Below are 8,946 nucleotides of genomic sequence, written 5' to 3'. Positions count from 1 at the left end.
AAAGACCTTTGATGTGATGTATCTTTCCAACATCACAGTTTATAATCCATCATCCTAACTAACCTGCTACAATTAAGTCATTTTAGTTTGGAAAAAGCCAAGTCCATGCTGTTTGCATAGGGTCCAAAGCAGAAGAGAAGAACTTCTAAAAGAAAATGTACATTCTATCCTATTTAAATTATCAACATGAGCAATGCAAAAACTGATTGAAGTGGCATTTGTGAAATATACCCAGGGCATTTATTACATCCTTATCCAAGCAGATAGAGTTATATATGGAGGTTGGCAGAATTTTTTCAAGGATAAGGAGATGTTCAGCTTCCAATACAAAAGAGTCTTTTAAGCCAATATATGAATTTACCCCATATCTTGACAACAAAGTAGATTAGGCTGTCAGAGTCAAAGTGTCCTGAACAGTGGGATTTGAGTCCAGTAGTGCCTTAGAGACAAGATTTTCAGGGTATAAGCTTTTGAGAGTCAAAGCTCCTCTCTTCATCGCTTCTTCAGATCCTCAGAAAGCTTACACCCTGAAAATCTTGTTGTCTATGGTACTACTGGACTCAAATCCTACTATTCTACTGCAGAACAACACATCTACCTACCCAAAACTGTGTCCTCCTGAGTGCAATTGCAGCCTTTTGAAGTTCATCCAGCATTCTGCCAGTGACACTATATAGGCAGGAATAAACAGGTATCTCCAGATGGGAAGTAGTGCCATTCCAGAGACAAATCAATTTATACTTCATATGCCTTTTCAGCACTTTCCCATGCAATGCATTAGGCTTAGTGTGTTTATTCAAGAATGTGCTTAAGTGCTTGACTTTAATGGAACAAAAACATGCAGCTCAAATTAAAGAGAAACTTAAGAGCTTGAGCTGGAATGCATTTCTGAATTATGGTCTAGGAATGCACATATAGTTATAATTACTTTTAAGCTTTCATGTAGTCCTAAGAGCAGCAGTTCATCCTCCCCCTTCTCCTGTACTACTAGAATTCAAGGTCAGCCCAATGAAATTCACTAGGAAGAAATTCAAGACAGACAAAATAAAATACTTAATGTGAACAAAATTAATTTATGGCATTAATGTCCAGAAGATGCAGCAATGGCCACTAGCTGAGATGGGTTTAAAAAGGGACAGTAGAAATGTATGGAGGACAGCTCTCTCAACAGCTGCTAGCTATGATAGCAACTAGTATTCCGAGATATACTACTTCTTCATGGTGAGAAGTAGTATATCTTGGAATACTAGTTGCTGGTCGACAATAGCAGGAGACGTCTTCTGCCTTCTTGCCTTGAAAGTGGTCTTCTCAGAGGCTAGTGATGGTATGCTGGACAAGGTGCATTGTTGTCTGACCCAGCAAGGCTATTCTTATGTCATCATGAAAGTGACAATGCCAAAAGGCAAAGCAAAGGGGTGGGCTTGGAGATATCACTAGGATAGGGAGTAAGCTTGTTCCCTTTTTCCTGTTGATTTCAGATTTAGAAATCAATCCATCTCCTATACACGCCTATGACATTTTTTCTTGGTCATGCTGGAATGACAGAAGATTTGGACCAATCTTTACATCATCAATATATCTAATTCTCAACATGGTCCCATCTAGAGACTGAGAGACTTGAGGTTCACATTTCTCCACTTTGCCAAGGAAGCTTGCTGTCAGACTTTGGGCCAGTTACTCACTCTCAGCCTACTTCACAGGGTAGTTGTGAGGATAAAATGGAGGAGAGGATAACAATGTAAGCTGTTTTGATTACCCTTTAGGAAAAAAGGTGGGATATGACTGAACTAGCAACAAAGCCCATTGTGGGGAAAAATACAATGGGCTCTAGAAACAGGAGGGTGGGCAGGCAGACATTCACTCCTCCTCCATCACTGATTCCAGCTGGTGAAAGAAGGGAGTGGGCATCGTCATCTGCTCCATGCCTGATCTCGGCCATGTGGAGGGGTGGTGGGCTTTGCTACCTGCTCCATGCCTGCTCCATGCCGGGTAAAGGGGGGGCAGGCATTGCCTCCTGTTCTGTGCCTGACTATGGCTGGGTGAAGGGGGGCAGGCATTGTCACCTGCTCCAAGCCTGATCCCAGCTGGTTGAAGGGGGGTGGTCATTGCCACCTGCTCCCTACTGGGTGAAGGGAGAAACAGGCATTGCCTCCTGCTCTGTGCCTGATCCTGACAGGTGAAGGTGGGCAGTGGGATTTACTACCTGTTCTGCTCCTGATCCCAGCTGGGTGAAGGGGGTGCGGGCATTGCCACCTGCTCTGCTCCTGATTCCAGCAGGTTGAAGGGGTAGCAGGCATTGCTGCATGCTTGGCTCCTGGCTCCTGCAGGGTGAAGACAGGGTGAGCATTGCCACCTGCTCATTGGCTTATTCAGGTAGGTTGAAGAGGGCGGGCATTGCCACCTGCTCTGCTCCTTATCCCGACTGGGTGGAGGGAAGAAGGGCATTGCCTCCTGCTCTGTGCCTGATCCCAGCCAGGTGAAGGTGAGATCTCAAAGGAGTGATGGTGGGGGGTGGGCATTTCTACCTGCTCCACCACTAATACCAGCTGGGTTAAGGTGGGGAATGGCCATTGCCACCTGCTCTGCTCCTAATACCATCTGTGTTAAGGTGGGGGGGCATTGTCACCTGCTCCACTCCTGATCCCAGTCAGGTGAAGGAAGGCGGGTATTGCCATATGATCTGCTCCTGATTCCAGCAGGGTGAAGGGGGGTGGGTATTGTCACCTGCTCTGCTCCTGATCCCAGCTGGGTTAAGGTGGGGGGGTTGGCATTGCCACCTGCTCCACTCCTAATGCCTGCTGGGTTAAGGCAATGGGTGGGCAAATCCACCTGCGTGGGACATTGTATTACCATCTTCCCTTCAGTTTGACCACACAATGCTTGGAAATTAACAAAGTTAAAGAAAACATAAGAAGAAACAGACAAAAACTAATTGCTTCCATCTAATGGACTTTATTGTTCTCCTCTGGAATCATCTCAACCTGTAAGGTTGTAGCAAATGCACACAGGAAGAATTTTGTACTTTTTGTATTGGGATACTGTATATTGTATATGAGATTTATAATATAAAATGTATTAGCACTTTTGCACTTTAAATTGATTAATAGCCTGCACAGTGTCAAGTGCATTTTTCTCCCGTGAGGGACTCTGTCCCCCCCCCTTTTTTGCAAGTGTTTGTAACCAGGAGAGCTACCGCTGCTTTGTTTAGGCTTCCCTCCATGGAAGCACCCTCTGGCGATGCACCAGGATATAAAGTGAGTTGTCTGAAATATGCTTTCTCAATTATATAGTAAGATGACTGAATGACTAAATGAATGAAACTGAAGAATAAGGAAGAGAAAGGTTGGTTGATGGGTGGGAAGGAGTGATGGAAGTAGGGAAAGTGAAGATGATATGGGGACTACCAGGAGGGGGCTATGGGGGGAAATGAAATGACCCCTGCAAGTCCTCATGGGTTCCCTACTTGTCTAATATATAATTACCAAGGGGACCTGCAACCAAGAGGGTTGGGTGGGATGAAAACATTTGACAGGGTGGGGGGTGAACAACATCAGATGTGATTGTTCAGGGGCAGCATGCAACTGGAAATCTGGGGAGGGGTAGTAGGGTTGTGAATCTCCGGGTGTGGCCCAGAGTTCTTCCAGAATTACAATTGATCTCCAGATTGTAGGTATCAGTTCTCCTGGAGAAAACAACCACTTCAGGGATCAGAATCTATGCCCTCACATCCCCAGCGAACCCTCTCCTTTCCCAAACTCCACCAACCCCTGGCACTGTCCCCAAATCTCCAGGAATTCCCCAGCCTGGAGTTGGCAATCCTAGGGGAAAGACAGTGCATTAAGAAGGCTGGGGTGGGAAGAAGTGGGTGCAGGGGAGGGAACTGGATTCCCCCTCTCCCATAAAACTTCATGGTTCCTCCTAACAACGGTTTAAAAACAGAAATATTTTAGGGTCTAAGAAAGAAGTACATTTTGAGTAGGGGATGGTTTAAAGAAAGAATGGGAGAAGGTCTATCAGTTACAGAAGAATAAGGGGCTCCAGAGATAGGGTCAACTTGAAAGAAGACAGAAAAGCAGAGGAGTACTTGAACAGAAGGGGAAAAGAAAGTGAATCAGGAGAGATGGGGAAAGAGAAAGGTTTACAGCAGAGCCTTAACAGGAAAGCAGAGAGAGTATGAAAGTGATATGGAAAGTGGCAGACAACATAGTCACTAGACAGGTGTGACATGTTTATAACAACACATATTGGCAGACTGCTCTGTCTGACGAGTGGAGAGGAAGCAAATGCCATGAGGGGAGGTTAATAAAGCAGGAAGCTGCAGCAAGCAGCTGAGGAGGACCAGGAGATGCTCCCCCCCATAAGTTTGGAACAGCTTCACTGTCATAAGGGGTAGGCAAGGATTGTGCAACATGGTACATCGAGGGTTCTGACTCAAGGATTCTCCCCCTTATTTATGCTGGCATCATTTCCTAGACATTGCCTTGCATCCACTGGTTAAGGACCAACTAAAGCTTGAGGCAATGGCAGTTTGCCATCCAGAAGGCCAAGTAGAAAGAAGCCGTGCAGGCCCCCAGTGTTTCTAGAAATGACTCTTTGTGGTATGGAGACTCTCCACAAGATTGGGAGGACCCACAGGCCAAGTTGCTCTGGATATTGCAGTTGCATCATGGCAACAAGAGTCACTGCACAGAAGCCTTCTGTCACATCCAGGGGTTTTTTCCTGGGAAAAGAGGTGGCAGAACTCTCAAGAGGGAAATGAGGAAGAAACACACGGGATTCTTTGAAATAATATTATTTTCACAAACTATTGCCGAGTATTTTCAAGAGGTGCCGGAACTCCGTTCCACTGCGTTCCCGCTGAAAAAAAGCCCTGCTCACATCTCATTCTTCAGTCAGGCATGAACACACACGCTGAGAAAGGGAGTCAGGAATGTTTATCGCACAGCAACAAATATTCTCAACCTGGTTTTCTAACCCCCCTGTACTGCTTCATGGCCCCCACCTTTCTCTGTGGTATACATACCTAACAGTTACTTCTCTCATCTTCTCTGTGAAAGCAGTGATAAGACAAAGTGACCAAGCATTGACAGGAAACTATGTGAGAGTCATCTGGTTCTGGCACGGAAAGCTGCTTCCATGTTGGATGTGTTTGCTTTGCTTTGCTCTGCCTGGTCATTCTTCTGCAATTAGCCATCAGAGGAATTACTGCTGGGGTTGGGCACAGCATGTAACACTTCATTGTTAATTAATTAATTACTGCCTTCTCACGACTGTGGCACTCCTGAACTGGTTGTAAATGATCAGAACTTATTTTTAAAATTTCGTTTTTATGTCCTTAATAGTATGATTGCAAAATTACAGTCATAAAAATATTTGTAAGCAATAAACAACAGCTTTAACTGCAAAGAGAAAAGCGGCACTTAATTCCTCTCTCCCCTCCCATTCTAGAATAGATCACTCAGGAATGTCACAGCCATGAGAGAACAGGAAATAATTGAACTGGAAACAGAAGACATTTTAAGAGATTACAGTTTTGTTTTAGGGTAAAAACCAAAAGAAGCCCACATACTCACACAATCCTTAAGTGGAATTAAACCACGGGTTTGGAACCCCAGTTTGTGGGAAGCAAAGAAACTTCAGTTTGCCCAGGTGCCTGTGTAACCCCTATGAGGTTAGTTGGTTTAGCCCAGTGGGGTGGAGTCAGAAGCTAGAGGCAGGCTGCTGAGGAGGAGGCTGTTTGCTGGGGAGCTTAATAATTGATATGCTTTTATCACCTTGATTAAGGTAATCAAATGTTGTATGTAAACAATATGATTTAAAGTGGTGTTTGTGTATTGTATTTGGTAGGCGTTACTGGGATTGTATTATTTTTGCAGGGCTGTAATTCCCCAACAAGAAGACAGAAGCCTAGGATACAGTTGCTTCAAATTAATGACAAAGGACTCACCACTTCGTGGAATGTTGAACTGTTTTACCTTTGCAAAAACATTGTTGATTTAAAGTTTTCTGTATGGTTGCACTTATGAGTTAGTTTTTTTTAAAAGTTGTATTTTATTAATTGTTTAAAAGTTTAAAAGGAAAAAAGAAAAATTCTTTTTTAAAATTGTGTGAAATTTGCTTCCTAAGCCCCATAGAACCCATGAAAAGAGAATTTACACCTGCATTTGGATGTCACAAAGAATTAGAGTCTCAAGACCTTCTAATCCACGAAACTTTCAAATATCCTCTCTCTATACCAAAAGGAGGGGAGAAGGAATAGGGGAAGTATACAATCACCACAACAAACTGTGTTTATCAGAGAAAAAAATCTTGGGTTTTTTAAAATTTCTTAATGTGGCTATAATGTCTAAAATGGTCATGAGAAGAACTGTAGGAGAAAACAAAGATTCCAGCAGGGATTTGTATAAGCACATTGACTGAAAAAAATATATTGCCATCAAGCTCATACAAAATTCCATTGGAAAGGATCCTTTATATCCGTGCACGTGCCAGATCAGATGTAATTGCTTCCATGCAACTGCACTGTTGGGACTCCTTGTTAGAGAGCATCTGATCTGTAGTAGCCACACTATCACTTCACTTCATTATGGTCACAAATGCCTTTCTAAACCCTGGCTCAGTACATACGTCTCTGACCCTCTTCCTTTTATGCTCAAAATGTTTGTTTTCCCTTTTTTCTACAGTCTCATACGGCAGAGACCATCAACCATTCTATACCTGGGACTCATTGAGCTACGAGCATATGACATCAGAGTTATATGATGTGGAAGAGGGGGAGGCTCAATTATGACCTTACTGCTGTCAACACAAGGGCTGTAGCCAGCAGATCAAAACACTGGGAACAGGAAACAAACCAAACATTAGGAGGTGTACTCTTGAGCCAACTAATAGAGGTATGGAGAATTCCTCTCCATCACTTAGTGACCGCATTGTGCTGTCCTGCTGTTCCTTTCAGAGCCTGGGCAAAGAGAAACTATGGTGCGCTTGTACTCTATCCATGCAGAATAGCAAGAGCCCCTTTCAAAAGGCAGCAAAAAATGGGAGCTGTAGAGGGGCTCGTGAAGCAGCAGATGGGGCTCTCCAACCCTCCTGAAGGTGCTGACCCATGGGTTAAAGACCATTGACATACAGCATTCTTCTTTTATTTATCCTTCTGGCAACACCCGCTCTTTGAATCCAGTCTATTTCCTATCTGTACCTCTATGTGTGTAATAATTTTCCTAGCTAGCTGTTGCATATAGAAGCTCTATGCTGAGGATTATGAGGAAAGGGATTGAAAATATTTATAATCCCCCTGTATAGATCTATGGTGCAGGCTCATTTGGAAGACTGTGTGCAGTTCTGGTCACCATATCTCAAAAATGACATTGCAGGATTGGAAAAAATACAGAAGAGAGCAAACAAGCTGACTAAGGGGTGGAGCACCTTTCCTATGTCTAGGATTTTTCCATTTAGAAAAGAGACAACTAATGGGGGGACGTGATATAAAATTGTGCATGGGGGAGAGAGGGCGGACAGAATGAACTTTTTATACCTCTCCCAAAATACTAGAACTCAAGGGCATCCAATGAAGCTGATGGGAAGTAGATTCAAGATAGACAAAAGGAAATACACAAGTGATTAAGATGTGGAATTCACTGTCAGAGGATGTAGTGATGGCTACAGACATAGATAGCTTTGAAGGGGGGTAGACAGAATTATGGATAGGTCTATCAGTGGCTTCTAGTGATGGTGACTAAAAGGAACCTAAACATTCAGAAGCAGTAAACCTCTTAATACCAGTGTCAGGAGGCCTTGGAAGGCCTCAGCTTCTATGCCCTGTCGTTGGCCCTCCATAACTGGTTGGCCACTGTGTGAGACAGGATGCTAGACTAGATGACCACTGCTATGATCCGGCAGGACTCTTCTTATGTACTTATGTTCTTATGTTCATGTATGTTAGTCCTATAGATCTAAGCTGTTTTAACTGGATATATTTTTGTGTGTTTATTCAAGTGGAATTCTACTCCTTAACCCTCCCAAGAAAAAAACCTGATTACACTACTTTGGAATTGGGATCAAAATGACTCCAGCTTACAACCCCTCCAAATAGAAACCTGATAACTCTCTCAATCATGGCATTAGCTACTAAGAAAAAAATCAGGCCTCAAGAAAAACCTTTCTTCAGCAATGCAGAACAAAGAAGTGTAAAATCTGGAATCGGCATCAAAAATACACCTCACTGGAAACGTCAAATCCCCACAGAAACGTAAATGAGGTAAAATTGACCCCCCACCACCACCACTTTTAAAGTACAAGACACAGTTTATTTTAAAGAAAACAATAATTTTAACTGTTATAATACTGAAACTGCCACCATGTGTGATGTGCCTGACATTGCCACTATGTGTGAGTTTCCCACTGCTGCTATCATGTGCGACTTGCCCGTCATTGCAACCATGTGGCTGACTCACATCTGGGAGAGGGGACGATGGGATACCCTATGAGTTTGCCACTACCCCTCTGCATACCCCACCCTATCCAATCATTCCTGCTATTGTCATTCACCGGCTATTGTCATCCAGCATCTGAGATCACTCCATTCTCCAAGATATAAGGATAGATGGACTCATATTCTAGTTGTATCTGAAGAAATGAGCTGTGACTTACAAAAGCTCATATCCTACCACAAATTTTGTTAGGGTTATAGGTGCTATAGGACTCTTGCTCTTTTCTATCAGTTGCTTGGTTCATGCTCTCTCTTTCTCTGTATGTGTGTGTGTGTGTGTTTTAATCCTAAGAATGAAAGTAAAATTGATGTGAAATTACCTGGTGTGAGATAGTTCAAAAAGTTTAGAAGTGGGTTTCACTTCAAAAAGTCTGGGAACCACTGATCTAACCACTACACTACACTGCCTTCCCTGCCTTCACTGGCAGGGAAATGCCTGCAAATGGTACTGGGAAGGG

The sequence above is a fragment of the Eublepharis macularius genome, chromosome 3 (assembly GCF_028583425.1).
Source record: "Eublepharis macularius isolate TG4126 chromosome 3, MPM_Emac_v1.0, whole genome shotgun sequence".
Taxonomy (NCBI): domain Eukaryota; kingdom Metazoa; phylum Chordata; class Lepidosauria; order Squamata; family Eublepharidae; genus Eublepharis; species Eublepharis macularius.
The sequence above is the reverse complement of the archived record's forward strand: the minus strand, read 5'-3'. Positions refer to the sequence as shown.